Source organism: Natator depressus, chromosome 4 (genome assembly GCF_965152275.1).
Source record: "Natator depressus isolate rNatDep1 chromosome 4, rNatDep2.hap1, whole genome shotgun sequence".
NCBI classification, from domain to species: Eukaryota; Metazoa; Chordata; order Testudines; family Cheloniidae; genus Natator; species Natator depressus.
The window spans coordinates 100,247,480-100,274,727 of NC_134237.1; positions in this window are offsets into that span (position 1 = coordinate 100,247,480).

A 27,248-nucleotide genomic window follows, 5' to 3' on the forward strand; every position below is an offset into this window, starting at 1 on the left:
ATAGCCTTGGCCGTGGCCATCCTGAAGCTTTATTTTATTCTCATTCAAAATATTAATAAACAGTTCTGTTAGGCCTTTTCCAACAGAGTTGTCCACAGAATAGAAACAAATGAAAAGTTCGTTTACTGGATACAGCCATCCTCATGATCAGCAAATCTTACTGTAAATGACATCTTTTCACTGTTGTAAGGACAGCATTTTATAATTATACTATAAAAGTTGATATAAACTTTGAATTAATTCTGTCGCCACCCTTTTTCAATAACAGAAAGGAATGACTGTCTGAGATTGGGATCTTGTTTCCTATATGCGTTATAAACTTCCCTCTAGTCATTTCTTTGGTTTAAGGTTTAGTGAGTAAAAGACAGGATCTTGTATTGTGTCTATGTTAATTAGATTAAAGAAATGTTAAAGGCCTGAGCCACAGTGTAAACTGTTTTGACCACAAGATTTAGTGAAGTTTGATTTACAATGTATTCTGCTGAATATAAAATACTGCTGTCTTCTCTGTGAGAGATTGTTTGTGTGAATGAGGAATGCATGCATTAGGAAAAGATAAGGTATGAAAGCCATCACAAATGTCCAGATGGTCCTTGAAATCACTGCCAGGGCTCCGGGGTAGTGGCAGCAGCTGGGAGCCCCAGGCCCTTTAAATAGCTGCCAGGCTGCACTGAACAGCTGCCTGCAGGAGTCTGGCCCCAGTCCCGCCCCTTCCGCCTGAGGCCTCGCCCCTTCAAGTTGAGCCCCCCGCCCACTTGCTCAGGACCCCGGCCGCACTACGTACCGGTAAGTCCCTTAAATTACTTTTACCCCTGTTAATATGTTATCAAGCATCTTCCTTGCCATAAGGTCAATCCGTTCATTTTGAATGGTTTTGCTCCAGTAATGGTCCTTAGCTTCTTTATAAACTACTTGACATGGGTGCTCATGCATCACATCATTGTATTTCCCAAGGAGCTCTACCACACCGAGGAAATTCCGTTATTGTCAGTGAACAACTTATCCGATGAGCCCTGGAAAGCCAAATTATTCTTTGCAAGGAAGAGGGTAATTGAGATCAGATGTTTGAGCACGTTCCTCCAGTGCTGGGTTTCTACATTACTAATGCACTGGTTTTCTGCATCTAAGCATTTATTCAGCTTGACCATGGACTCAACCTCTATCCATGTGGAGGAGGCTGTAAAATGGTCAGGTGACTTTTCTTGTTGCTTCAGAGCATCGTGTAAATTATGCCAGTAATTGTACCCAGAAAGCACAAGCAATGATTTGTCAAATATTCTTGTCAAGTATTTTGCAACAAAAATAGAACACTTTGTCAGCTGATTTTGAGTAAATTAGCCAATGCCGATTCATTTTCTCACCATTCCTGAGCACGCTTTTGCAGTGTGACTTTGAGAAATTTCTCTTCTGCTCATTTACTGGAAACGTCATATCCTCGATTTTGCCCAGTCTGTTCAAAATTGTACGATAAATATCAGTGGAGTTTAGGATCACTGGCTATAAAGCAGGATCTGATGTATCGATTTGTGGTGTGCAGTTTTTCTCACTGCTGTTTCAGTCATCATGCGAGGCTGAGTCTTCTTTATTGTTTATCTCCTTTTCATGTGAGGCACATTATTCTTTATCATCACTCTCCTTTACACTGCCAAGAAAACTGGATGATTTTCCAACACTTTCCTCACATATCCATTCCTTATATTCACATAAATTTGCTAATTCCTTAGTAAAGGACTTCCATAATTTATGCTTTGCTCCTCAATTTCTTCTGCACTGGGACAATCATTACTCCCTAAAGCCCAGTCTATGCTGTTCCATTTCAGATATTTTCCCATCAAATTTGTCTCTTGCTCCAAACTAGATTGCAACTGAGCATTTTGCTTTGTATACTGAGCTCCTGAAGGCTTTTTTGGAGGCATCTTTTATTTTCTACGGTGGAAAACAGACAGTATTAGGGGTAGCAAAAGTCTAGGTCAGTGGTGGGCAACCTGTGGCCTGCGGCCCATCAGGGTAATCTGCTGGCGAGCCTCCAGACAGTTTATTTACATTTGCATGGCCGCCCACAGCTCCCAGTGGCTGTGGTTCACCGTTCCTAGCCAATGGGAGCTGTGTGAAGCAGAGGCCAGCACGTCTCTGCAGCCCGTGCCACTTCCTGCAGCTCCCATTGGCCAGGAATGGCAAACCGTGGCCACTGGGAGCTGCGGGCTGCCATACAAATGTAAACAATCTGGCAGCCTGCCAGTGGATTACCCTGACGGGCCATGTGTGGCCTGCGGGCTGCAGGTTGCCCACCACTGGACTAAGTTCTGCAGTCTTAGAAAGTTATCAAACATTACGTGTTAAGCATGGCAAAAAAAAGTAAAAGTATTTATTTTATATTGTTGCGTAGATAGGGGTTCGATAGCTATCTCCGGTGTCTCATTAAATATGTCCTTTATTAGTTGCTACTTACTCTCTTCAAGTCTTAAAACATAGGTATACTTTTGAAATTATACAATAAAATAAGGTTCACAGAATCATAGCTGGGCTCTCACTTCACTTTGTTCTTATATCTCACTGACTGACTGGCGACACCCTGCCCCTTATATATCTGTGAGGGAATAGCTGACAGCATTCTAGGAGGTTCAAGAAAAATGTAGTTCTCAGAAAGTCTGGAAGGTTCCATGATATTCTACACAGGTTCAGAACATTCTAGGAGTTTAGTGAAAAATGAATCCACATACAGAAGACCTGAAACGTTTTACTTCAAACATTCTATTTTCCCTTTTGTTGCTAACAACAAAAACAACACCCCGAGCTCAGAGCCCCCTAATCCCAGCACCCCAGGCAGTCACCTCTGGGTCAATTTCACCAGTAAAGTGCGTGAAACCGCTACTGCTTATTGCTAAAAGCAGCCAAGTCAGCAGGCCGTAAAGTGGCCATGGAGCAGCCTCAGCTTCACCAAGGCAGGAGGGGAGGGGGGTTTGGGTGCCACAGAAAGGGCAGCCTGACCCCGCGTCCTTTCTGATAAGAATTGTGTTGAAGTTGCTGATATATGCATCTTAGAAGAGCAGGATGGGCCCTCTGGTTTGCTGCTCCAGGCCAATGAGAGCTGCTGGAAGCGGCGGCCAGTATGTCCCTCGGCCCGCGCTGCTTCCAGCAGCCCTGATTGGCCTGGAGCAGCGAATCGTGGCCACTGGGAGCCGCGATCGGCCGAATCTGCAGATGCAGCAGGTAAACAAACTGGCCTGGCCCGGCAGTGGCTTTCCCTGCACAAGCGGCGGAACAAGTTTGGGAACCACTGTCCTAAAACCCTACCTGAAATAAGCATCTAAGATTAAAAATTGTAAGCAATAATGAGGAAAGGCATTAGACTATCTTTTGTTTTAGCTTGTGCATTTTCCCTAAGAGGGAGGTTTATTCCTGTTTCTTTGTAACTTTAAAGTTTTGCCTAGAGGGGAATCCTCTGTGTTTTAAATCTTATTACCCTGTAAAATTACCTTCCATCCTGATTTTACAGAGGTGCTTCTTTTACTTTTTTCTTTATAATAAAGCTCTATTTTTAAGACTCTGGTTTTTAGTGTCCTAAAAACTGAAGGGTCTGGTCTGTGCTCACCTTGGTTACCTATTTGGTTGGTATATTATTCTCAAGCCTCCCCAGGAAAGGGGGTGAAGGGGCTTGCGGGGAGATATTTTGGGGAAACAGGAACTCCAAGTGGTCCTTTTCCTGAATCTTTGTCTAACTCACTTGGTGATGGCAGAGATACTGTCCAAGGACAAGGAAGAATTTGTGCCTTGGCGAAGTTTTTAACCTAAGCTGGTAGAATTAAGCTTAGGGGGTCTTTCATGCTGGTCCCCACATCTGTACCCCAGAGTTCAGAGTGGGGAGGAACCCTGATAGGGGCTCTAACTGGTTCTGTTTTATATTGTTAAAAGGAACTCCTAGATATTGGTATATATAAAATTTGTTTCCACTAACATTCAATAGAGCCATTTCTTGGTTTGTACATTCCATTGGACTTTTGTTTTCAGGGGTGGGGTGCAGGGTACTGGAGAATCCTGCACTGTTAATGTCATCTGTAACCTGGGTGTAAGCATTGCTCAGGCTTTTGGTATGCCATGCCCAGGACCTAATTTCCATGGATTAGGTGAAAGTCCCTTCTCCCACAGAGTCCCAATTACTCAGACTTTATGCATGTGAAGTGAAGGATGGGGTTTATGTATAAATGATCTTCCATCTTGGAGCCAGACCAGAGCCCTCCTGCTCATAGCTGCTACAGCAGTCTTAGACTGGAGAAGCTGCTACAGTCCCTCCATGCCACTTTAGTATTGTGTCATTAGATTGCTTGTCTGTGCCCATAACTGCCTGACACACAGAGCATAAGTGAGGTCAGAGTGAAGCTACTTGTCCATTGTACAGACAGTGAAAAACACCCAAGGATGCTCAACTCATGGCTTCTCTGAAAAAAACAATGTCTGGGCCTTAGGTAGTGCAGAAGGCCTTTTATATGTCTAAGCTCTAAAACTCATAGCCAATTACAATTTGCTTTGAACGGTTGTTGCAGCAGGTGTCCTGCTCTTCCTCTTTCTCATACACAGATTTTCCAGTTATGCTCTTGATTCACACTGAAATCAATGATTTGTTAAACATTAATAGTACTGAACTGGGCCTATAAATGGTAACTACTACAAACAAACCATGTTGCTTTCAGAGATTTGTTTAACAATAGATAATACTGACATATGACATTAGGGGTTACTGATATATAGCATTTTTCTTTTCAGGGCACTGTACAAACAAAAACTAATTAAGTGATACACATAACTTATCATTAGACAAGTTTCAAAGGCTTTGTGTACAATTTTCTAATGGCTGTTAAGTCCCTTTGAGAGGTACGCCAGAAGGTTAATATTTAGTGTAGAGGCATCATTAGCCCTGTTTCATCTAGATTAGTTAAATTGCAATTATGTATATTTAAGATACACAGTGTATTAATAGTTTTCTCCTGGTTGACTTTCCTTATATCCAAGTAACAAAAAAGATAAGTATGTATGTAAATAATAATTTCTTCTCTTTCTTTCCAGAGAATTCCTGCATGTTACATAATGGCAGAGGTATGTAATAGCAATGAGGGATGCTACACAATTTGGTTTGTGGTGTTCTTGTGAGACTTATCTGGAATGAATCGGAAGTGGGAAAAGATCTGGTTGTGTCATTGTTGCTCTCTGGTTTTGTTTTGATTTTCTTTTTTAAAAGGAAGGTGTATTTTAAAATGTTCTTCAAACTTTTGTATAAAATACATGATTTGGCAGAATGTTAAGATCTCCAAGGCTTGAGATGGACATCATATCTCAGTCCGTAGCCGTATAAATTTGCATTTGATTAAAGAATTTCAACATGTACTACTTTTTCATTGCTGTGAGAAAGTGGTGATAGAAAAATATGTCTTTCTTTGCTTTGTACTTGGGGATTATATTACAATACCTATTTGCCCTTTAAAGTACCACATAGCAGTGTTGTACTAAAGCTGGCAGCAAGTACATAGTAGCATCTTGTTTATCAATCTCTCACACATAGGGTAAAGTGAGTATAACTTATTGGAGAACCCAGGAAGGTGTATGTAAATTCTTGTCATTTAAAAAGAAGATATTGCCAGAATACAAAATGAAGAACAGCCACTATCCCAACATAAGGTGTTACCTGCTAGTTTGCATTAAAAAAAAAAGACCAAGAATGCAGGGGGGTCCTAAAGATCACAATTAGAAACAAGCGTCTGTCTTTCCTTATGCAACTTCCACAGTGCTAAATTCTTCCAAAAGTGGTCTTTTGGCTGTTCATGTCATATCTTGTTTTTGAAAAACAAGATTACCCATAATCCCTCAACCTTTTCTTTCAAAGAAATAGAAAACAACTGACTCACATGAGAAGCAACTAGCCAAAAGGCAACTTGTTTCCATATTTTAATTTAAAACATATATTTTGTATATAAGAACATAAGAATGATCCGACTGGGTCGGACCAAAGGTCCATCTAACCCAGTATCCTGTCCTCCAACAGTGGCCAGTGACAGGTGCCCCAAAGGGAATGAACAGAACAGGTAATCATCAAGTTATCCATCCCCTGTCGCTCATTCCCAGCTTCTGGTAAACAGAGGCTATGAACACCATTCCTACCCATCCTGGATAATCGCCATTGATGGACCTATCCTCCATGAATTTATCTAGCTCTTTTTTGAAGCCTGTTATGGTCTTGACCTTCACAACATCCTCTGGCAAGGAATTCCAGAGGTTGACTGTGTGTTCTGTAAAGAAATACTTCCTTTTATTTGTTTTAAACCTGCTGCCTATTAATTTCATTTGGTGACCCCTAGTTCTTGTGTTATGAGAAGTAGTAAACAACACTTCCTTTTCTACTTTCTCTACACCAGTCATGATTTTATAGACCTCAATCATATCTCATCTGAAAAGTCCCAGTCTTATTAATCTCTCCTCATATGAAGGCCGTTCCATACCCCTAATAATTTTTGTTGTCCTTTTCTGAACCTTTTCCAATTCCAATATATATATATATATATATATATATATTTGAGAAGGGGTGACCACAGCTGCACACAGTATTCAAGATGTGGGTGTACCATGGATTTATAAAGAGGCAACATAATATTTTCTGTCCTATTATCTATCCCTTTCTTAATTATTCCCAGCGTTCTGTTCGCATTTTTGGCTGCCGCTGCACATTGAGTGGATGTTTTCAGAGAACTATCCACAATGACTCCAAGATCTCTTTCTTGAGTGGTAACAGCTAATAGAGGATGGATCTAGACTTGTCTCAGTGGTACCAGATGATATAACAAGGAGTAATGGTCTCAAGTTGCAGTGGGGGAGGTTTAGGTTGGCTATTAGGAAAAAAACTTTTTCACTAGGAGGGTGGTAAAGCACTGGAATGAGTTACCTAGGGAGGTGGTGGAATCTCCTTCCTTGGAGGTTTTGAAGGTCAGGCTTGACAAAACGCTGGCTGGGATGATTTAGTTGGGGATTGGTTCTGCTTTGAGCAGGGGGTTGGACTAGATGACCTCCTGAGGTCCCTTCCAACCCTGATATTCTCTGACTCTCTGACTCTATGAATTTAGACCCATTATTTTATATGTAGTTGGGATTATGCTTTCCAATGTACATTAATTTGCATTTATCAACATTAAATTTCATTTGCCATTTTGTTGCCCAGTCACACAGTTTTGAGAGATCATTTTGTAGCTCTTTGCAATCTGCCTGGGTCTTAATTATCTTTAATAATTTTGTATCATCTGCAAATTTTGCCACCTCACTGTTTACCCCTTTTTCCAGATCACTTATGAATATGTTAAATAGGACTGGTCCCAGAACAGACCCCTGGGGGAAACCACTATTTACCTCTCTCCATTCTGAAAACTCACCATTTATATCTACCCTTTGTTTCCTATCTTTTAACCAGTTACCAATCCATGAGAGCACCTTCCCTCTTATCCCAGTGCAGCTTACTTTCATAGAATCATAGAATATCAGGGTTGGAAGGGACCTCAGGAGGTCATCTAGTCCAACCCCCTGCTCAAAGCAGAATCAATCATCAACTAAATCATCCCAGCCAGGGCTTTGTCAAGCCTGACCTTAAAAACCTCCAAGGAAGGAGATTCCACCACCTCCCTAGGTAATGCATTCCAGTGTTTCACCACCCTCCTAGTGAAAAAGTTTTTCCTAATATCCAACCTAAACCTCCCCCACTGCAACTTGAGACCATTAGTCCTTGTTCTGTCATCTGCTACCACTGAGAACAGTCTAGATCCATCCTCTTTGGAATCCCCTTTCAGATAGTTGAAAGCAGCTATCAAATCCCCCCTCATTCTTCTCTTCCGCAGACTAAACAATCCCAGTTCTCTCAGCCTCTCCTCATATGTCATGTGTTCCAGTCCCCTAATCATTTTTGTTGCCCTCCTCTGGACTCTTTCCAATTTTTTCACATCCTTCTTGTAGTGTGGGGCCCAAAACTGGACACAATACTCCAGATGAGGCCTCACCAATGTCGAATAGAGGGGGACGATCACGTCCCTCGATCTGCTGGCAATGCCCCTACGTATGCAGCCCAAAATGCCATTGGCCTTCTTGGCAACAACGGCGCACTGTTGACTCTTACATTGTGAAAGAGCTTTTGGTGAGGGACCTTGTCAAAGGCTTTCTGAAAATCTAAGTACACCATATACACTGGATCCCCTTGGTCCCCATGCTTGTTGACTCCCTCAAAGAATTGAAATTATTTGATTTACAAAATCACTAATTTACCTGCAATGAAGATGGCCACCCAATTACTCAACAATGGTGACAGGAACACCATAAAGGAACACAGTAATCATGGCTAATGCTCCCTTCTCCTATTCTCTCTTTGGCCCAATTACTATTTGGGTATTTATCCACAGTGGACTAGTCTTAGAGCCAATGAGAGAGAGAGAGAGAGAGAGACAGACACACAGACACACAGACAGACAGAGAGAGACTATCTAATCCAGTGGTTAGAGCACCCCGCTGAGAGGTGGCAGCTGTTGGGTCTTGTCACTCTGTTCTAATCCCTCTTTCATTAATTAACCCAGAGTTTGACAGGAGAGAATGAGAGTCCCCCACATCAGAATACATCAATGGTTAAGCAGTCTCCTGAGAGGTTGTTCAAATCCTTTCTCCCTGACTTGCAGAGAGGGGGGAAATTTAATCGAGGTCTCCCACCCCCCAGCTGAGGGCACTAATCACTGTGTCAAGTTATAAAGTGGGCACCACTTCTTCCTCTGCTGGCCATTTTTTGTGGAGTGACGCTCGTGCCTAATTCACTCCCTCAAAAAGTAGCTTAGATGCATACACCGCCTGATTCCAGGAAAAGGGTTCCCTATTCATGGATCTCTAAACTGAAGCCTAGATTAAATCCCTATCTCAGAGATAGGCAGAGTTTAGCATTCATTCCTCTGGTCAATATCTATTATTGGGTAGCTTAGAGTGGGAGTTGCTCACTGTGCTGTCTTTTGTGCAGAGGCAGACTACAGTTTTGTGGGGCCCTTGGCCACAGTAAGTGCCCCCCCCGCCCCCCGCAAACTCCTGCCAGGGAAATGGGGTCTGGGTATGAAAGCTTGCCTCACCCCATCCCCCACCCATCGCTCCTACCGGGGAGCCAGGCAGGGGCGTGGGGGCTTTCCCCGCTCCCCGACAGGAGCACCAGGTGGGAAGAGCAGGTCAGGGAGCGGGGGTACAAACATTTTTACGGGGGCCCCACTTGGCTGGGGCCCCTAAGTATGGGCCCCATCGGCCCAGTGGATAATCAGCCACTGCTTTTGTGGATCACATTCTTGGTTAACTATCTCTCCCCTTTCATCATATAGAGAGCATAGGCACCTAACTCAGGCTTTGTGGATCACAGTGTTGTTCTTATGATTTTCTAACACCGAAAAGTTAGGTGCCATGATACTCAACAACATGATACCTAATCTCTTTTTGGATCCCACTTTTGTGCTTCAGTGCCCCATCTCTGAATGGTGATAATAGAACTTCCCTACCTCACAGGGGTTTTGCGAGAATAAATGTATTAAAGATTGTGTGGCGCTCAGATACTACGGTAATTGGGGACAGATAATTACCTGAGACAGAAGTACATTTCCGTAACCCTAATATAGAAGACAGGGGAAAGACCAGAAGGGACAATTACATCATTTAGTCTGAACTACTGTGTAACACAAACCCTAGATTTTCATCCTCTTTACTCTTGTAAGAAGCGCATGCAAATTATTATCCAAAATAAAGTTGTACTATTAAATAATAATACAAAAGTGTCACTTGGGGCGGGGGGGGGGGATTAAAATTGTCTCATATCTATTTTTAGTTGTTTCAAGAAACCCCTCTAAAATGCTTATTTGAAAAGGACTCTTGTGTAGAACTAAACTTACTGTTCCTTTATTGCATTCAAGTATGGAGTACACAGTCAGGACATATTTTGTGTTACAGCATTAAGACGAGGTCCTGCAAATATACAGACTCCACAACCAGTCTAACCCAGTGAGGCTTTGTCTTATTGCAGTGGTCTGTGCTAGAAAATGCATTAGTATAGTCCAGGGCTATAAGGAGTATAAGGAGTATATGTTTTGTAACCACGCATTATTACAGTCTGATAGTCAATGACACTGAAAGAGTAACAGATTATTTAATCACTAGAATCCATCATTAGGATAGTAATTATTTAAAATGATGTTCTATTTGTTAATTGATGGTATATATTGAAATAATATTAATCATGATGAACCAATTAGCTATTAATGTATATGGCATAAGTATTAATATGAGATTTGCACTGTAATACAGCATTGATTAACTGGACAATTATTTTAAAGTGCTACAAGAATTATACAAGGTACTTGTCTGTTACTACCATAGCTCTCAGCTGTATGTAATGTATGCTCATTATAGTTTCCAAGGGTACATTTTTAGCTATGTATGCGAATGTTTGATCATCTGTTATTAATAAATCCAAATAAATCTGTTTATGCCAGAATCCAATGAAACAGAAAGCATGCTACTGTATTCTTCACCAGCTTCAGTTTCCAGGTTGTTTTAGGGTGGGGACCATAGGGAAGTACTTATTTAAGAGAGGAGGTCACAGTCTCCCAACCAGATGCAGATAGAAGTAAGTAGTCTTGGTCATCTAACAGTCTAACAAGTTCCCAACATTATTTAAGAAGGCTGACGCACACCATTACAGAGTCTGATATAATCTTTGCTATATCTTCTACTTGCTTTCTCCAATCTGCTAACATCACCTCAAGCTTCTTCGAATTAAGCCTAAACTAAATTTCTATCGTTCATGCCTCACTCATACTAAGGACTGAAAGAGACACTCATTTTCACCCCCTATGTTGGATGAAATGGAGATACAAAGCCAAGTGTCAATAAAAACACTTCAGCCCTTGCCTCCTTACTAGCTTTCCCCACTGCCCTAGACACATTTTGAACAAGGAGTGGAACCCAATTGAAAGAGCTATCTGGACAGAAAAACAACCTACTCTCTGGGATTTCTTAGAGAAAAGAATAAAGTCACTGTAAGACAGCCCTGTCTGCTCTCATCCATGCCTTCACACAAATGAAAACATACATAATTCACAGTACCAAGGCAGATGTGAGATCTGATAATGAGCATGAATACCTATTTTTTGTTCATTGCTAGAAAAAGGTTAAACCCCAGTGCTATAATTATAGTTGTCAGTGCCATAATCAGGTCCCAAGGCAGACTGACAAAGGTCAAGGATATCTGTCTCCCAAAAATCTTAATCGGACATGGATAATTAATGATGCAGGTAGGCAACTGGCCAGATTGTCAGAATCAAGTTCTGCTTTCAACAACAGAGGTCATAAAGAACTAGTCTATACTAGCAAATGTTTGTTGGTAGAGCTTTGCTGGCAAGCCCTATTAGTATAGATGAAGTTTATATCAGCAAAAGAGTGTTTTTGCTAGTCTAGCTATACCAGTTCCCTGAGTGAAGAAAGGTATACTGACAAAAGCACTTTTACGTTAGAGTTACTGTGTCTACACTAGGCCTTTGCCAATATCGAAATGTCATGAAAATTACACTCCTAACTGGTATTACTCTACTGACAGAATGTTATAGTGCAGATGTGGCCAAATATGATTTTTCAAAAGCTCTGAGCACTCCGCCCTCGTTAAAAGTGGCCCTGGTTATCTCCATCAGCTAGAGCTGGTTGGGAACCTGAATGGTTTTTGCACAAGAAATTCTGAGACTTTGGGAAAAAAATCATTCCCAATCAGCTTGAAACTTCATGCAAAATAAAATTTAAAAAAAATTGGTTCAATCACTTTGATGTTGATTTTTAAAAACATATTTTATACATTTTAATATTTTTGTTTATATATGTTTATTTTATTTTGTTATATTATAATTTTATAACGTGTAAAATTTCTAAATGAAAACTTGTTTTGAAACAAATATGAAGCACCCCCTTCTGATATTGTCAAATTGTCTGAATTGAAGCACTTTCTTTCAATTCTCCCCTCACTCTGCAAAAGAAATTACATAGAAGTCAACACATACACTTGGAACATTCTGATTTTGATGAATCAGTATCATCTTCAGAAAAACGTTCTACTGGAAACTTTTCAGCCAGCTTCTCTACCAGCAAAGGATGTAAAGCCAGATTAAAGATATTTAGGCACCCAGAGTTAAATAGGTAACTAGCAGGCTAGTCAAAAGCATCTAAACAGGTTGGGTTCCAAAATCAAATTGGTTTCAATTAGGTGCTTTTGAAAAAAAAAATCACTTTCTGCATTTCTAGGTGCCTAAATACTATTGAAAATCTGTCTCCTAGTACTTTCCCTATTAGTTTTCACTAGCAAGAAAGGACTTGGATTTAAAACAACAAAAACATTTTATTGTAAAAAAATAAATTAGTCTTGAATATACATGAAAAAGAGTTTCCCTTTTGTAGATTACAAAGGGATGTCATCGGTTCAAATTGCTTTTCAGATAAGCAGTAGCACACGTCCCTTGAGGGAAGGAGGAAAACAATGTTTCTCTGATTAGCAAGCACACAAGTGCATGTGGGCTGTAGCACCTGTAGACAGTCAATGTCAGACAGATGCAAGGATCCATACTCTGTTTTCCAAAGACATCCCAGGCTGCAGGGTTCAAATGCAAAGTGCCACACAATCAGATCTAGAGCTCAATGATATATAACAAAGATCGTCTAAAACACACATTTGATAACTCATTGTCTAAATAACTCATTTGATAAAATATGATTCAATTAATTCCATTCAGGCCTCTAAATGGTAAATGCTAGTGGATTAAACCTGACCCATATATTCCATCATTCTAGTATCTTTCTCACGTTAGAAGGCAGATTTCAAAGAATTTTGAGATGGAAAAACCCTATTAGCTAAGCTGGTCCAACTCTCAACAAGATCAGTTAAGCCTCAACGAAGATTATATTCTGGAGTCCAAATTTTGCCCTCACATTTACTGCTACAACTCCCATTTAATTCAGTGGGAACTGAATGCACATATAAGGGAGCAGTATTTGTCCCTGTAATGTAAGGTCTGGATTGTTCCTGGGACTGATATCCCAGACACACAACAGAAAGATAAGATGCAAGGGATATGGTTATGTGAGGCCACAATTTATCAGTTTTACTCATCTGGGAACTAGCCAGTAATGCTCATAAAGTGCAGGTCATCATCCCTTCTTTAATCATTTCTGCCTGGTGGAGCACTTCTGTCAGCGTCCCTCCCCCTTCCACTGCTGGTCCCAGCCCGTTCTCAGACCCCACTCTCCTCTCCTCATATGAGGATTACAGGGCTGGGGAAAGTCAGTTGTCTTCTTGCAGTATCAGAGGTTAGGATCCATCACCACATTCCCCAGCTTCTTCAGAGGGTCTTTCCCCCTAAGTCCTCTCCCAGTTCTGGTTTACTGGGGTACTGTACCGCCTATGGACACCGCCCACCAGAAGGTGCCAGCAATTAGCGTGTTAATCTGAGCGTGAGAGGGGTCTCTGGCCAAAGAGACAAGGCTTATATACCTTCCCCCAGGTGCACAGAGGGCCAATGGTTTACCAGAGCACCTCAGCTCAGGTGATGCTTCTTCCTTCCCTCCGCCCCCATCACCCTCCACTCCCAACCCCACGGGAGAGAGAGAGAGTCTTAAAGGGTCCACTCTGTCACTACAGACAGAGACCAGGCCTTTGAGGTTGCTAGGTGGGCATTATTCCAGTTATCAGTAATCTAAATTGCAGAGCAGTTTCTTTCAGGCTTGTTGCCTCTGTAGAAGCTCTGCTAGGGTTTTTTTAGCAGTCTGTACAAATGTAGAAATGGGATAGAATCAGTGACACCAATACACAACTCAGTAGTATAAATGTTCATGTTTTGCATGGAAGTCAGATTTTATTCTATTTTTCAGGAGGTATTCTTTTGCTAGACACTACTCCATTGATATTAAAATGGCAGCAGCAGCAGTAGAGACTGAGCCTCCTGCAAGAATCGTATCAGAGAACAAATTCTTTAAATGGTTCATTTCATTGTTTGGACAAGAGAAACATGCAATATATGGCATTTTGTCCATGAAAGAAGATTAATTTTAAAAAAATAATGGAAATCAGCTTCAGTTTTCTGGATGAAATTTGAGGCTGTATCAAATTGACCAAAAGGAGTCATAAAATTTTGATTATGGAATTTTCATTATGGTTCCCTTTCTAGCAGGAATGTTTTCTCACTATGTAATTCTTCTGCTTTGGAGGCTGTCTGGCTAGCTGACTGCAAAGTTAAATCTGATCACTTTGGAATCCTCTTTCACATATTTTGTGCTGAATCAAGAGAATGCTGACTGGCTTTAAAACTACTCCCTATATTGTGGAAGCAAGCTGGTGTTCATCTGAGGAAGCTCAATTATTTAAAAAGAAAAATGTCTGACAAATATCAGATGGGGAAAATAATCCAATTTTTATACATACTAGGAAGTGAGACATCTACTGTAAATTATTTCAGGAAGAAAGCTTAAGAATTATCAGGCTCAAAGCACCATATGCAAAGTAAGATTAAAATTTAATAACACTTTTCTATAAGTATGTTAGTAGAAAACAGATTTTAGACCATACAAATTCAACATTAAACTATTCTGGATTTTCCAAATAATTTATATATACACACATACAGCACTTGATCAGACATGCCTACTATCTATCATAAAATATTTTGTAAGCATTTTGAAAGATAAGTCAAAACACTGTATATATTAACAGAATAGAATTTTCAGACACCACAAAAATGTAGTTATTTAAATTGTTAGTTACTTTGAATTTCATAATTGAGAAGGCTACAGCACATTGTTGGAAAGCTTGTGAATGAATATATTTAATTTATACATATTACCTAAATTAAATCTATTTTAAAAAGCTATGTCTTCATGCAGATAACCAGTTTGAGTTAACAGGTCTCAACTTGCGTTATCAGTAAGTCAACCTGACTCTCCACTTATTTTTGATCTATGGGAGGTTCAGAAGGAATACCTTGACTCGTGATTGTTTTCTAACTAGTAACTATTTGAACAAAAAAAAAACTCTTCAATTTCATTGTTTGCTATGAATTTGTGTGTATTTTTCCATGTTAACATTTCCATATAAGACTTAAATATCCTGAGTTCACTCTTAAGGCTCTGGATAACCTATTTTCCAAACTACCTTTCCTTTCTTGTCTCTTTCCTGCTCTGTTCTACTCAAGCTATGCAACTAACCTTCCCTTTTGTCTCCTCTTCCGTTCAATACCTTAAATCTGTTGCCCCCTTTTTCCATGACCCGATATGCTGTGCCACACCCTACTCCTTGAGGACCACTTTTAAAACACAATTTCCAATTAGGTTTATACACCCTAAATCCTTCTTGTAGTAAAAAGTTGATGAATTAACCCAAACAAACCCTGTGGAACTAACTTGATGCTTGCTAAACTTCACTGTACAATCATACAAGTCTTTGCTCCAACTCATCATCCATCCTTCATAAGTATTTTGTTTTATAGGTCTGCGAAGAGGAACACTCACTGCCAGCACCACCTAATGCTCAAGCAGGAATGTGGCAAATTGTTCTCTTTCCAGACATTCTCATTTCTTACTACTGTTCCACCTTCCAATTGGTCTGTCCTTTCAGTGATTCAGCCCTCCAGCCAAATCACATGTTCAAGTCTAGCGCGTTCAATGTAGATATGAACAGTCCAATAACGGGGTAGCGTTCAGGTTTATGTATGGACTCAGGGCTTCCTCCTTGATCAGACCACAAGATCCTGACCCCTTTTATTTTCAGGGTCTTCCCACAACTAGGTTCCCCGCTAAGGGATAGGCTTCCATTGTTGTCCCTCTTTAGGGAGTGGTACGGGAACTCAAGACCATCCTTTCCACTGCTGTCCAGTCTAGAGCCCAGTGGTAGGCAGCTAAATTCTGCACCCTGGAGTGCTATTCGACTGCCTCCCTGGCTTACTTCTTACCTGTCCCCGCCTTTCCCACCAAGAAAAGTAAAGAATTAAACACCAGGATAAAGGCCTGGTCTATGCTAGAAAATTAAGTCAGCTTAACTACTTTGCTCGGAGTGTGAAATATTCACACATCTGACCAGTGTAGGTAAGACAACTGAACCATCGGTGTAGACAGCGCTAGATCGGCCCAATAATTCTTCAGTTGATCTTGCTAGCTCCTCTCAGGGAGGTAATTACCTACACTGACAGCAGAACCCTCCTGTTGGCATAGGTACTGTCTACACTGAAGCGCTGCAGTGGTACAACTGTAGCATGTAGACAAGCCCAAAGTCTCAGCACAGATCCCTTCCTTGTTGGCTTAGTAAGGTCACTATCACCAGGCTTCAGGCAGTAAGAGCTCCTGTGAAGAGATCTGTTCACCTTCACTATCTGCCAGCTAAGATATTCTGCTCCCCCTTTAAAGCTCGTCCTCCATCCTGTGCATACTTTGCAGGTGCGGTGGGGTGGGACAACCTGGGCCCAGAGCAGCTCTTTAGCCTTTTTCATTCCATAGTGGGGTTTGTACACCTCTATCACAGGGCCCCAGTCTTACAGTGTGATTTGCATACACAGACCCTAGCACTTATGGGAAGGCCATGGAATTCATGAAAACCATGTGGGTCTGCCTTCGTGGATTAGACTGAAGTATCAGAATCAGATTGTACACTGTATGAGGCAGGGGATTTTATCTTCTTACATGTATGTAATGTGCCTAGCACAGTCCTAACTCTATGTAAATGAAAATAATGGGGGCAGATTCTCTCCTCGTGTAAGTTGTTATGACTCCATTGATTCAATAAAATATGAAGATTTTAAGAAATATAAAACTTTTGTTTACATTTCTGTTCATGATGTAATGAAAGCTGAAGAATGTTATATTTGTGTTATACATTCCATGTTTCAAGGCAAGGATTTTTAAATCTGTATACTTCTTGCTATGAATGGCTACTCCATATTTTTCATTATTCAATAAGCTTGTCATCAGATGGCATGCAAAGATTGTATCAGTTGTGCCCTGTTAATAAAAATATGAAGTGGGAAGCCTCCTCAGATTACCTTTACATGCCGTGGACTTGTAGAACTGGCATCTTTACACTTTCTAAACAAAAAGTAGCATTGTTTATCACCAGAATGAACATTAAAGCATAAGATAAAATTGCCTATGCTGGAAAAGCATTCTGAGACTGTTAGATCAATACATGAACGTTCTAAATTAATCTCTGGCAACGTCTCGTGAAATATCTTAACCATATCTGGCAGTTTCCAGTGAAGAAAGTAATTTACTTCATATATATATAAACTCTTTTCTATTAGTAATAAGAATACTGCAAGAGGTATGTTTATTTTAAGATAATCATACTCCTGGTGGGAAAGATGCACTTAATGTAGCTGAAACTTCTGCCTTATAGTGCTTCAGAAGTCTGATTGATCTATAATCAACAAGCTTTGGATAAAAATACATGTGAAAGTAATAAAATACCCACAGAGATGAACTGTCTGTGGATATTACAAATTATATGTTTCTGGAGACTTTTGCTTCACATGATATCCTTAACATTTCTGAGTTTAATGCCTAGAATTTGAATTTGTTTCCACCTGTTTAGAAGTTAGTGCACAAAATCCCCACTAAAATCATGTCATCAAGAAAAAGTCAAAAGCATACGTACAACTTTACAGCATAGTTCAGCATAGCGTAACTGGCTTGGTTGAGGCTGAATGGGAGTGAAGAAGTGTGGTCTAATGGTAAAGGACCTGATCCCAAACCCACAGAGCTCTTTTTCAGGTCTGGGAAATGTACTCAGAGTGTCACAGCTAAATACATAGTGGAGCAGATTGTTTAGCATAAGTAGTTCACACGTATTTGAAGGGAATATGTATATTGTAGACATTTTACTTTGCTGACAGATCATCACCTGTTAATTTCAATTTTTGAAGCAAAACATGGAGTTGTCTCATTAGCTGCTGCTTATATGCAATGATAGGCATTGCTATGTTCAGGTCATTCTGTATTAGTCACTTGCAAAAAGGGACTCCACACAGCAGTGCTGATGGGCTGTCGCTCTTGCCACGCCCAAGGCCTGTGTCAACCCAAAGAACCTTCAGACTAGTGTTCTATCTCAGTTTGATGGGTAGGTTACACATCACTAGCACAGACATTAACAAAGAAACCACTGAGGTTGACGTGCTTTCTTTTGTGAAGGTCATGATACTACAATGTACAGTGTTGGATTAAAAGAATCCCCAATTTACACAATTTGTGTCATGTCAACATGAATTATCTGTACATCTCAGCTGCATCTTATGGGGAATGCAAATTATCATTAACATAAGAACATAAGAATGGCCATACTGGGTCAGACCAAAGGTCCATCCAGGCCAGTATCCTGTCTACCAACAGTGGTCAATTCAATGTGCCCCAGAGGGAGTGAACTTAACAGGTAATGATCAACAGATCTCTCTCCTGCCATCCATCTCCACCCTCTGACAAACAGAGGCTAGGGACACCATTTCTTACCCATCCTGGCTAATAGCTATTAATGGACTTAACCTCCATGAATTTATCCAGTTCTCTCTTAAACCCTGTTATAGTCCTAGCCTTCACAACCTCCTCAGTCAAGGAGTTCCACAGGTTGACTGTGCGCTGAGTGAAGAAGAACTTCCTTTTTTGTTTTAAACCTGCTTCCCATTAATATCATTTGGTGGCCCCTAGTTCTTATATCATGAGACCAAGTCAATAACTTTTCCTTATTCACTTTCTCCACACCACTCATGATTTTATATACCTCTATCATATCCCCCCTTAGTTTCCTCTTTTCCAAGCTGAAAAGTCCTAGTCTCTTTAATCTCTCCTCATATGGGACCTGTTCCAAACCCCTAATCATTTTAGTTGCCCTTTTCTGAACCTTTTCTAATGCCAGTATATCTTTTTTGGGATGAGGGGACCACATCTGTATGCAGTATTCAAGATGTGGGCGTACCATGGATTTATATAAGGGCAATAAGATATTCTCCGTCTTATTCTCTATCCCTTTTTTAATGATTACTAACATTCCGTTTCCTTTTTTGCCTGCCGCTGCACACTGCGTGGACATCTTCAGAGAACTATCCACGATGACTCCAAGATCTTTCTCCTGATTAGTTGTAGCTAAATTAGCCCCCATCATATTGTGTGTATAGTTGGGGTTAATTTTTCCAATGTGCATTACTTTACATATATTCACATTAAATTTTCTTTGCCATTTTGTTGCCCAATCACTTAGTTTTGTGAGATTTTTTTGAAGTTCTTCACAGTCTGCTTTGGTCTTAACGATCTTGAGCAGTTTAGTATCATCTGCAAAACTTTGCCACCTCACTGTTTACCCCTTTCTCCAGATCATTTATGAATAAGTTGAATAGGATTGGTCCTAGGACTGACCCTTGGGGAACACCACTAGTTACCCCTCTCCATTCTGAAAATTTACCGTTTAGTCCTACCCATTGTTTCCTGTCTTTTAACCAGTTCTCAGTCGATGAAAGGATCTTCCCTCTTATCCCATGACAACTTAATTTACATAAGAGCCTTTGGTGAGGGACCTTGTCAAAGGCTTTCTGGAAATCTAAGTACACTATGTCCACTGGATCCCCCTTGTCCACATGTTTGTTGACCCCCTCAAAAAACTCTAATAGATTAGTAAGACATGATCTCCCTTTTCAGAAACCATGTTGACTTTTGCGCAACAATTTATGTTCTTCTATGTATCTGACAATTTTATTCTTTACTATTGTTCCAACTAATTTGCCCGGTACTGATGTTAGACTTACCGGTCTGTAATTGGCAGGATCACCTCTAGAGCCCTTTATAAATATTGGCGTTACATTAGCTATCTTCCAGCCATTGGGTACAGTAGCTGATTTAAAGGACAGGTTAGAAACCATAGTTAATAGTTCTGCAATTTCACATTTGAGTTCTTTCAGAACTCTTGGGTGAATGCCATCTGGTCCCGATGACTTGTTACTGTTAAGTTTCTCAATTAATTCCAAAACCTCCTCTAGTGACACTTCAATCTGTGACAATTCCTCCAATTTGTCACCTACAAAAGACAGCTCAGGTTTGGGAATCTACCTGACATCCTCAGCCGTGAAGACTTGAAGCAAAGAATTCATTTAGTTTCTCTACGATGATTTTATCGTCTTTAAGTGCTCCTTTTGTATCTGGATCGTCCAGGGGCCCCACTGGTTGTTTAGCAGGCTTCCTGCTTCTGATGTACTTAAAAAACATTTTGTTATTACCTTTTGAGTTTTTGGCTAGCTGTTCTTCAAACTCCTTTTTGGCATTTCTTATTACATTTTTACATTTAATTTGGCAGTGTTTATGCGCCTTTCTATTTACCTCACTAGGATTTGATGTCCACTTTTTAAAATATGCCTTTTTATCTCTCACTGTTTCTTTTACATAGTTGCTAAGCCAAGGTGGCTCTTTTTTAGTTCTTTTACTGTGTTTTTTAATTTGGGGTATATATTTAAGTTGAGTTTCTATTATGGTTTCTTTGAAAAGTGTCCATGCAGCTTGCAGGGATTTCACTCTAGTCACTGTACCTTTTAATTTCTGTTTAACTAACCTCCTCATTTTTGCATAGTTCCCCATTCTGAAATTAAATGCCACAGTGTTGGGCTGTTGAGGTGTTCTTCCCACCATGGGAATGTTAAATGTTATTATATTATGGTCACTATTTCCAAGCGGTCCTGTTATAGTTACCTCTTGGACCAGATCCTGCGCTCCACTCAGGACTAGATCGAAAGTTGCCTCTCCCCTTGTGGGTTCCTGTCCCAGCTGCTCTAAGAAGCAGTCATTGAAAGTATTGAGAAATTTTGTCTCTGCATTTCATCCTGTGGTGACATGTACACAGTCAATATGGGGATAATTGAAATACCCCACTATTATTGAGTTTTTTATTTTGATAGCCTCTCTAATCTCCTTTAGCATTTCATCATCACTATCGCTGTCCTGGTCAGGTGATTGATAATAGATCCGTACTGTTATATTCTTATTAGAGCATGGAATTACTATCCATAGAAATTCTATGGAACATATGGATTCATTTAAGATTTTTATTTCATTCGATTCTACATTTTCTTTCACATATAGTGCTTTCCCCCCTCTTCCCTCCCGCACGACCTGTTCTGTCCTTTCGATATATTTTGTACCCCGGAATGATTGTGTCCCATTGATTGTCCTCACTCCACCAGGTTTCTGTGATGCCTGTTATATCAATATCCTCCTTTAACACGAGGCACTCTAGTTCACCCATATTATTTAGACTTCTAGCATTTGTGTACAAACACTTTAAAAACTTGTCACTGTTTATTTGTCTGCCCTTTTCTGATGTAACAGATTCTTTATGTGAATGTTTCTCATCTGATCTGGCCTGTACTTTATTCTCTTCCGTTCTCTCCTTCTGACTAAAACCAAGAGAATCTCTATCAATAGACTCTCCTCTAAGAGAAGTCCGATCCACGTGCACTTTGAAGCAATTGGCTTTCTCCCATCTCTTAGTTTAAAAACTTCTCTGCAACCTTTTTAATGTTAAGTGCCAGCAGTCTGGATCCACTGGAGCCCATCCTTCCTATATAGGCTCTCCCTATCCCAAAAGTTTCCCCAGTTCCTTATAAATCTAAACCTTCCTCTCTACACCATTGCCGCATCCATGCATTGAGACTCTGAAGCTCTGCCTGCCTACCTGGCCTTGCACGTGGAACTGGAAGCATTTCTGAGAATGCCACCATAGAGGTCCTGGATTTCAATCTCTTTCCTAGCAGCCTAAATTTGGCCTCCCGGACATCTCTCCTACCCTTCCCTATGTCATTGGTACCTACATGTACCTCCCCAGCACTACACATAAGTCTATCTAGATGCCTCGAGAGATTTGCAACCTTCATACCAGGCAGGTAAGTCACCATACGGTTCTCCCGGTCATCGCAAACCCAGCTATCTATGTTTCTAATGATCAAATCTCCCATTACTAACACCTGCCTTTTCCTAATGACTGGAGTTCCCTCCCCCAGAGAGGTAACCTCAGTGCGAGAGGATACCCCAACATCATCTGGAAGGAGGGTCCCAACTATGGGAAGGTTTCCGTCTGTTCCCGTTGACTGCTCTCCTTCTCTGGGCCTTTCATCCTCCTTAACAGTGCAGGGTCTGTCTGACCAGAGGTGGGACAAATCTACAGTGTCCCGGAAAGCCTCATCAACATACCTCTCTGCATCCCTTAGCTCCTCCAGTCCCACCACCCTGGCCTCCAAAGCCTGTACACGGTCTCTGAGGGCCAGGAGCTCCTTGCACCGAATGCACACATATGCCACCCGCCCACAGGGCAGGTAATCATACATGCTACACTGAGTGAAATAAACAGGATAGCCCCGACTCTGCTGCTGGGCTTTGTTAGAGAGCTTATTCCTTCACTCTCCCACTTCCCTGGTCCTTCTCGCATGAACAGAGAGCAACAATACCCGAAGTCCGAAGGTGCAAACAATTCGATGTTTATTGGGGTGAACTTCCAGCAAGCTTAAATACAAGTTCCTTTTTCCTTATTTTCAAATCCCAACTTACTTCCTGTTTGCCCCTAATTTATATAGTAATATTCTTAGCTATACCTTAACCAATCATTCTACTGAAATTTAACTAACCAATCCTAACATATTGTAACATGATTAGCTAACCAATTATATCCCACCACCTTAATTAGATTACACCCAGCAAAATTAATTATACAGCAGACAGAAACAATCACAGAACCAGACAGAGATTATACAGACAAACAATAGCAAAGTGGGAACTATAATGACAAAACAATACAGAAGTGAGGATTTCACATCCCAGCTATTGATAAGTGAGTTCTTCCCAGACAGGATGCTATCAAACTAAGTTTCCTTTTACATTTTCTAGGCACTTCCCTTTCTCTGGAGGTGATAGGAATTATCAGGACAGGATTGTATTCAGGACAGGATTGTATTCAGGACAGCCCAATAGCACCATCTTTCAATGTGACTAGTTTGGAATGTGAGGATGTGACTGTTCGCTTCCTGGCTTATGGCTGCCTCTGCTGCTTAGCCAAAGGCCTTAGCCTAAGCAGAGGGCCTCAAACTGTCACAGTAAGAGAAGGACCTTACACCAGCAGACAGTGATTTTGATTCTTTCTTTTATACCTCTAACTAGCCAAGTAATAAGAATACCCCTAAATTCTTAAAGTACAGGCCTTTACAGACAGGCCTGAATATCTATATCCTAACAGGCTTCTGCCTGTATTTTCTCCTACAGCTACCTAGGTAAATGATAGGATGTTTGTTTAAATCAAAAAGTTTTGATTATAGTTTAGTTTTGATTATAGATTATAGTTTAGTTTAAAGGTTTTAAAGAATGGCAAGTGTACCTCGCCCCTTCCAAACTCCCTCTTGAAACTCCCTGTTAGTGGTCCCTGGTCACTTGCTCGCTGCTTTATAAAGCGCTGGCCTTCTTGATAGCCCCGCCCCCTGACTAAGGCTCAGCCAATGAAGAGGCTTCTAGATTTCAAACCCTTTTTTAGAAGCTCACAGCTTCCAACTGCCAGTCACAGCACACGGTCCAACAAACAAACAAACAAACAAACAAACAAACAAACAAACAAACAAACAAACACAAGTTCAGCACACAGCAAGTAACCCCCAAACACAAACACACACTACAGACAGCCACTTACCCCAAGGGTCTTGTATTTGCTCCTCTTTCACCTGGAGAACTCCCTCTCGAAAATCCCTGTTAGTGGTCCCTGTTCGCAAACCCAAATCACCATTCTGAAGTCACTTCAATCTCACATTTTGGAAGCTCTTCATGAAGGTCAGTTTGGCATTGTATGGATGAAGGGCATAGGCAAGAGTCATGTCTGGTGGCTGGGGATCAAGAAAGATTTTTAGAGGAAGGCAAAGTGTTATATTATGTGTCAACAAATTGAGCATGATTCTGGCCCAGCTCATCTACACCCTTGGTCATGGCCTCAGACTCCTTGGACACATATTCACATGGACTTTGCTGTACATTTGGAAGGCTGTATGTTTTTGGTCATGGTCAATGCCCATTCAAAATGGCCAGAGATTTTCAGAATGATTTCTACTACAGGTACCAAGATCATTGGACAGCTTCATACCTTGTTTAGACAGATTGGTTTACTGTTACAATTGGTGAGTGACAATGGACTGCAATTCTGTTCTGAAGAATTTCAGAGACTCCCAGCTTCAAATGGAATTCTGCACATATGCTCTGTTCCATACCATTCTGCTACGAATGGACTAATGGAACACACTGCATGGGCATTTTGAGTCATCAGCAGAAATTGGACAATTTCTTGCTTGTCTACATGTGCACACTACATGCTACTACCCAGGAGACATCTGCAACTCTTTTCTTGATGCAGTCTTTGCATACCTGTTGGGACTTGCTACATCCTGATATTGCCTCATGTGTAGTCAAATCCCAAAGCAATGCAAATTGTTCAATCATGTGAGACTTGTCATTATTTTTTCAAGTAGCAGACTGAATGTGGATTAGCAATGATGGTTGTGGAGTGAAATGGGTACCTGGAGAACTTTTAAAATGCACAGGACCTGTTTTGTTTGAGGTAAAACTATCCCATGGTAGTTTGTTGAAATGACATATGGACCAGTTGCAGACTTGACAAGTATCAGATCCCAGGAATGTTCCAGTAGGACTTCCTGTTCCTTCAATAGAAACTTCTTCTGTTACAACTCCTAATTTTGAAGACTTGTTGGGAGAAACTTTAGTACCAGATCCAGCTGACTCCTTACCATTGATTGTTCCTGTTCAGGACACTGCCATAACACCATTACCACCTTATCCCAAGAGAGTGTGAAAACAAGTTGTGCACATGAACTTCTGAGTTGTTTAGTTAGTGAGTTGCTATTCCAGGGCAAACTAATCCCTTACAATTTGAAAGTCTGTGCTAGTCAATGTGCAACTTTTAGTTAGGTTATGTAGTGGATCATATTAGCCATGTAAAGATAATGTATATGTATTTGGAATTTTTTTGAAAGTAGGGTGTAGTAATGCGATGTCCTGTCTCTTTAAATGTTTGAGCATTCTCCCCTCCCCAGTGCAAAGACTCACTTTAATGTTAGCTTCAGTTTTGAAACCTATCTCCTTTTCTGCTGGGTCCAAATATAATAGCTTCAATAGTAAGATAAGTTAGTATTTTGAAAAATGGAGGAAAGGGTGAGAATTGATCTAGAGTAGTTTCTTTTTAATGGTAGGATTGCATTCCCTACCAGGAATGTTTGAGTTTCCCCAGGTTTCAGAGTAACAGCCGTGTTAGTCTGTATTCGCAAAAAGAAAAGGAGTACTTGTAGCACCTTAGAGACTAACCAATTTATTTGAGCATAAGCTTTCGTGAGCTACAGCTCACTTCATCGGATGCATACTGTGGAAACTGCAGAAGACATTATATACACAGAGACCATGAAACAATACCTCCTCCCACCCCACTCTCCTGCTGGTAATAGCTTATCTAAAGTGATCACTCTCCTTACAATGTGTATGATAATCAAGTTGGGCCATTTCCAGCACAAATCCAGGTTTTCTCACCCTCAGCCCCTCCCCCCCCACACACAAACTCACTCTCCTGCTGGTAATAGCTTATCCAAAGTGACCACTCTCCTTACAATGTGTATGAAAATCAAAGTGGGCCATTTCCAGCACAAATCCAGGTTTTCTCACCCCCCACCCCAAAAAAACACACACACACAAACTCACTCTCCTGCTGGTAATAGCTCATCCAAACTGACCACTCTCCTTACAATGTGTATGATAATCAAGGTGGGCCATTTCCAGCATAAATCCAAGTTTAACCAGAACGTCGGGGGGGGGGGGGGAGAGGGAGGGGTAGGAAAAAACAAGGGGAAATAGGCTACCTTGCATAATGACTTAGCCACTCCCAGTCTCTATTTAAGCCTAAATTAATAGTATCCAATTTGCAAATGAATTCCAATTCAGCAGTTTCTCGCTGGAGTCTGGATTTGAAGTTTTTTTGTTGTAAGATAGCGACCTTCATGTCTGTAATTGCGTGACCAGAGAGATTGAAGTGTTCTCCGACTGGTTTATGAATGTTATAATTCTTGACATCTGATTTGTGTCCATTTATTCTTTTACGTAGAGACTGTCCAGTTTGACCAATGTACATGGCAGAGGGGCATTGCTGGCACATGATGGCATATATCACATTGGTGGATGTGCAGGTGAACGAGCCTCTGATAGTGTGGCTGATGTTATTAGGCCCTGTGATGGTGTCCCCTGAATAGATATGTGGGCACAGTTGGCAACGGGCTTTGTTGCAAGGATAGGTTCCTGGGTTAGTGGTTCTGTTGTGTGATATGTGGTTGTTGGTGAGTATTTGCTTCAGGTTTGGGGGCTGTCTGTAGGCAAGGACTGGCCTGTCTCCCAAGATTTGTGAGAGTGTTGGGTCATCCTTCAGGATAGCTTGTAGATCCTTAATAATGCATTGGAGGGGTTTTAGTTGGGGGCTGAAGGTGACGGCTAGTGGCGTTCTGTTATTTTCTTTGTTAGGCCTGTCCTGTAGTAGGTGACTTCTGGGAACTCTTCTGGCTCTATCAATCTGTTTCTTCACTTCCGCGGGTGGGTATTGTAGTTGTAAGAATGCTTGATAGAGATCTTGTAGGTGTTTGTCTCTGTCTGAGGGGTTGGAGCAAATGCGGTTGTATCGCAGAGCTTGGCTGTAGACGATGGATCGTGTGGTGTGGTCAGGGTGAAAGCTGGAGGCATGTAGGTAGGAATAGCGGTCAGTAGGTTTCCGGTATAGGGTGGTGTTTATGTGACCATTGTTTATTAGCACTGTAGTGTCCAGGAAGTGGATCTCTTGTGTGGACTGGACCAGGCTGAGGTTGATGGTGGGATGGAAATTGTTGAAATCATGGTGGAATTCCTCAAGGGCTTCTTTTCCATGGGTCCAGATGATGAAGATGTCATCAATATAGCGCAAGTAGAGTAGGGGCGTTAGGGGACGAGAGCTGAGGAAGCATTGTTCTAAATCAGCCATAAAAATGTTGGCATACTGTGGGGCCATGCGGGTACCCATAGCAGTGCCGCTGATCTGAAGGTATACATTGTCCCCAAATGTAAAATAGTTATGGGTAAGGACAAAGTCACAAAGTTCAGCCACCAGGTTA